The sequence below is a fragment of the Sinocyclocheilus anshuiensis genome, unplaced genomic scaffold (assembly GCF_001515605.1).
Source record: "Sinocyclocheilus anshuiensis isolate Anshui unplaced genomic scaffold, SAMN03320099.WGS_v1.1 scaffold274, whole genome shotgun sequence".
NCBI classification, from domain to species: Eukaryota; Metazoa; Chordata; class Actinopteri; order Cypriniformes; family Cyprinidae; genus Sinocyclocheilus; species Sinocyclocheilus anshuiensis.
In genome coordinates this window covers 101,336-106,856 of record NW_015547698.1, presented here as the reverse complement: position 1 = coordinate 106,856, position 5,521 = coordinate 101,336, and the positions used below count along the sequence as shown (strand labels likewise).

At 37.5% G+C, this 5,521-nt stretch overlaps 1 long non-coding RNA gene across 1 annotated transcript; it reads left to right on the top strand.

The window, feature by feature from the left end:
- Nucleotides 1-2,012: 2,012 nt before the first annotated feature.
- On the top strand, nt 2,013-2,975 carry LOC107703784 (uncharacterized). Its single transcript, XR_001635862.1, has 3 exons — nt 2,013-2,089; nt 2,353-2,405; nt 2,496-2,975. It is a non-coding gene; the product is annotated as an uncharacterized LOC107703784 (long non-coding RNA).
- Nucleotides 2,976-5,521: the final 2,546 nt, after the last annotated feature.

Genomic DNA, 5,521 nt, shown 5'->3' with positions numbered 1-5,521 from the left:
AGACGTAAGAGTGGAGCAGAAAGTATCAGTAGCACTTTTAACATCAAGAGATGATAACTGTTCAGGGGAAGGAAGCAAAGATGAAACCATAGCAGATAGCCGGGAAGGTGAGAGTGAGCGTAGGTTACGTCGAAAAGAGACATGTGTAGCGGTATGTGTTGTGTCAGGAACCATATTAACAATATGCTCAATTAGCAACTTATAAGTCTGCGATCTGCCGTAAAGCAAGAAGAAGAAGATGCGAACGCACTCAGGACAGTTCAGACATTGCGGTGAATCAGAGGTAAAAAACAATATAAATACTGTTCAGTTTCTTGCACAGACCGATTGTCTTGTGTCTTTACACATCAATGTATAGTCACGAGCCGCAGGGTTTAATTTGTTTTTGTTTGTGTATGTTTTTTTGACTCTCAAAGCTGTGATTCCTATTCACTTCCATTATAAGACTGACAGACTGCAACGGTTTGAGTTAAAAGTCTTCATTTGTGTTCTACTGAAGAAACAAAGTCACCTACATCTTGGATGCCAAATGGATCAAATTTTAATTTTTGGGTGAACTATCCCTTTAAGTTTATTTTTCGACCCTATCCCATTTCAATCATTAACTCGATTCATTTTGATCAATTTCTTAGTAAACAAGACTTGTTTTGTTAATTTGCATCCCAAATAAATGTATCTCCAACACCTTTTGCAGTTAAACACTTATATTTAGCAATTACACAAATCATGTTAAATGACAAATGCCGGCTCTAAGACTGTCACACATGTTCCGTTCTGTGTCTTGTTTTGGACTTTTATATTGTAGTTGTAGTTCCTTAATTTCCTAGTTCCTGTCCTAGTCTGTTTGTAGTTTCTTTGCTAATTAGTTAATTGATTGTTTTCAGCCTGATGAAGGTATCCATATTCATGTCTTCTGTGATTAAGGTGAACACAAAGATAAGAGGGGACTGGATCCAAATGCAGATTAACAGTTTAATGAAAATAAGGTAAAATGCAAAACAATAGGAGAACCAGAACAAAGCAAAAACACAATGCAAACAAGAACCGGAACAGAAAACACAAACAGATCATTGGGCAGACAACCGAGACTTAACAAAACACAAAGAAACACAAGGGCTATTTTTAAATGTTATAATAAACAGACACCTGTAAACAATCAATGAACTAATCAACAAAGAAACTACAAATAGACTAAAAGACTAAGACAGGAAACTAAGAAACTAGAACTACAACATAATAGTCCCAAACAACTGGGAAATATGTTACAAATATGTGAGTCAACAGGAAGTTCAGAACAACTGAAAATACAATAAGAGCTCAAATTAAATTAATTTGGTGACATTACATATGCATGCATACAGTACACATGTATGGCTAAATGTTCTCCTAAAGATGACTACAGGGGGCTAAAGCGTGTTTTAAGGAGGTGGATAAGCGTGTTTGTATTGTGACTGTTTTAACAGTTGTATATGTACTAGAGAAATATGCAAATATTTATATAATATAATATAATAATAATATACTGTTTGTTATTTATAGTTGTAGGTGTAGTATGATCGTAATGGGAGGCAGGATGTTTGCCTTTTCATGTGAGTGTCTGAATTTAAAATGAACAAGTTTTATTATAAGATTTAAGATTGACCATTTACAAAAATAAAACTTTATAGTGTTTTAAAATCATTTAAAGCTTGAAAGTTTGTGCACTGATTTTCACAGCCAATAACGTTCTATATTTTTAAGGGAAAAGCACATATCCACCACCCTTGGCATCTTCATCATCATCATCATCATCATCATCATCATCATCATCACCATCATCAATCACAACTCCACCTATTTCACTAAATTCCCAGCCATCAACATCTGATTTCACACTGAGTTCTCCGTCTGTCAATGGTATTCTGGTGATCGATACATTAATTTTCACTCATTTACCTGCAGGCATCAGAGAGAATCAGGCTCTCGTTGTGTTTTCTCTCAGGCTCGTCTCTGATCATCGGTGTGTCTGTGATTCTGCTTCTGCTCATCATTGGACTCGTTTCATGTATAGTTACTCTCTGCAAGAATAAGCGTCAGGCTCGAGATAAAGGTGGGTTTGTCTTAAAATCAAATCAACTAGTTCCACGACTTCCTTTGCATGCCATTTGTAAGTCATTTATAAGTTTGTTAGAGTGATTTGTTAATGAGAATAATGTTTACAGTTGTTTGCCAGTGAATGACATGCTTGGCTAATGAATGAGTGGATGGAAAGATGTTGTTTCCCCCTGCTGGTCACAACTGATATATGTGCAATATTATTGAATGTGAGTTATTATTATTACTATATTTAATATAGTATATTTGTTTTTACAGACCCTGATTCAGCCTCTAACATATCTGAACCTGGAACCGAAAACAGTGAAGCGGTTTGTGAAATCAAATAGTTTGATAATAATTAATGTTTGAATGAATGACCTTCATCAAAATCTGTTAATAATATCTCATTATCTTCTTAGGTTCCTCAAATGCCTTACATTTATGAGGAGATTAAAGACACCAGACTTCACACTGACTGCAAAACTTCCCAATTACCCACAGACCCCTCTGGTTCTATTACCACAGTTTATGCTACTCCACAATTACCCACAGACCCCTCTGGTTCTATTACCACAGTTTATGCTACTCCACAATTACCCACAGACCCCTCTGGTTCTATTACCACAGTTTATTCTACTCCACAATTACCCACAGACCCCTCTGGTTCTATTACCACAGTTTATGCTACTCCACAATTACCCACAGACCCCTCTGGTTCTATTACCACAGTTTATGCTACTCCACAATCACCCACAAATCCCTCTGGTGAGTGGGATAAACAGTGTAAGAATCAGTTACCTACAAATCCAACTGATTCTTGCACTCTTTATGCTACTCCAGGATTACCCATAAATCCCTCTGATTCTACTAAAACAGTCTCTGCGTCTCCACAATTACCCACAAACCTCTCTGATTCTTCTAACACTGTTTATGCTACAGTTTAACAGTGCAGGAGTTCATGTGATCCAGTGATTACAGTAAATGCATATTAGTTATTGACCATTTCAGTTTGTTGCTGTACCAGCTGAAGTGATTTATGGACATTTCTCAATATGCTTAAAATGTGTGTGTATTTGTGTATAACTATGAACAACATAAATATAATTGTTTTATAACAATACAGTGTTATTATTTTAGCATCAAATTGCATCAATAACTAATGTTCTTGTTCTTACAAACTCAGCAGCAGCTCAGCGTGTCTGTCCACATAAACTGCATTATGAATTGATCTACGTTTCAGTTTCATACACAGCACTTGAAGCTCAGTTATTCAATATTATAAATCATTTCTGAAGTGTAAATTCATGTTGATGAGAACAGGAGCTCATCTGGACAGACTGTGAATGTGTGTGTGTTGAATATGAGCTGCTGTCCGTGGTGCTGAAAATCATCTGAACACTAGAGCGAGCAAGTTTTGATCAGTTTCATGTCATTCAAGCAAGTTTGGAAAACTCAAGTTTTGATTTTTATAAATGTGAATTCACGTATTCAGCTCTCGAAGGTTAGTTATTTAGCATATATGAAGTGTCATTTCATCAGACCGTGTCTGTAAATGTGATTGTGTTGAATCTGAGCTGCTGTCCATGGTGCTGAACATAATCTGAAAACACTAGAGTGAGCCGCTTGACTCTCTCTCTCTCTCTCTCTCTCTCTCTCTCTCTCTCTCTCTCTCTCTCTCTCTCTCTCTCTCTCTCTCTCTCTCTCTCTCTCTCTCTCTCTCTCTCTCTCTCGTCTCCCTCTCTCTCTCTCTCTCTCTCTCTCTCTCTCTCTCTCTCTCTCTCTCTCTCTCTCTCTCTCACAATGCATCAGTGACGGGACAAAAACAATCCCTAAGTTTATGAAGAAAGTTCAGATAAATAACGGTTTAATTGAGGTTTAAAAGTCCTCATCTGCTTGACTTTGTGGAATAGATGTAGACAGTCAGTCACTGAACTTACTTAAAACTTTCTTCTTTCTATATTTATTGTTAAGTTCTCAGACATTTACAGCTTTTGCAGCTGTATGTTATATTGTGCTCATTACAGACGTTATTTGGGTATTTTTGATTACTTATGTGAAATGCAGGCAGTGGCAGTTTTGAAAGAGGCAGTTTTGTATAGCTAAACAGTTGTGTGTATGGTCAGGCAGTTGCTCTACACTGCCGTTACATACAGGACAAAGTGCTTTGACTAATTAAATGACATGGAAACAGACACAGAAAAACAAAAACAAACACATGAGAGCTTCACAGCTTTGTGTCTCATCTGTGATTCAAATCATAATACAGGCGAACCTACAGTTTATGGACAAATTAATTCATGTGTAAAATTAAACTCATTTTTATTTTATAAGAAACTTCTTTTTCTGCAGAACTGAATGAGGAAAATGAGGCTTTTATTTGAATATGGGAGAAGGGAAGTGAAGTGAAAATGTGAGAAGTGTGTTGACTTACTTCTTTCATGTCACTAATGAAGTTTTTTTTTTTTTCATTCAAAGCGACATGCTAGTAACTTGCTAATCATGCTTGCGACATGCTAGTCACTTGCTAATGGTGCTAGCAACATGCTAGTCACTTGTTAATCATGCTGGATACATGCTAGCGACATGCTAGTCACTTTTTAATCATGCTAACAACATGCTAGTCACATCTTAATCATGCTAGTGACATGCTAGTCACTTGCTTATCATGCTAGCGACATGCTAGTAACTTGCTAATCATGTTAGCGACATGCTAGTCACTTGCTAATGATGCTAACAACATGCTAGTCACTTGTTAATCATGCTAACAACATGCTAGTCACATGTTAATCATGCTAGCGACATGCTAGTCACTTGCTTATCATGCTAGAAACATGCTAGCGACATGCTAGTAACTTGCTAATCATGTTAGCGACATGCTAGTCACTTGCTAATGATGCTAACAACATGCTAGTCACTTGTTAATCATGCTAACAACATGCTAGTCACATGTTAATCATGCTAGCGACATGCTAGTCACTTGCTTATCATGCTAGAAACATGCTAGCGACATGCTAGTAACTTGCTAATCATGCTAACAACATGATAGTCACGTTAATCATGCTAGCGACATGCTAATCACTTGCTAATCATGCTAGAAACATGCTAGCGACATGCTAGTAACTTGCTAATCATGCTAACGACATGTTAGTAACTTGCTAATCATGCTAACGACATCCTAGTAACTTGCTAATGATATTAGCAACATGCTAGTCACTTGCTAATCATGCTATAAACATGCTAGCCCCTGCAACACCCTAGCAACCACTCCAAGTACCTTAGCAACCGCATAGCAACAACTTAGCAACCACCCCGTGTACCCTAGCAACAACCTAGCAACCACCCCGAGTACCTTAGCAACCACATAGCAGCACCTTAGCAACCACCTTAGCAACCACCCCGGGTACCCTAGCAAACGCATAGCAACACCTTAGCAACCAACCCGGGT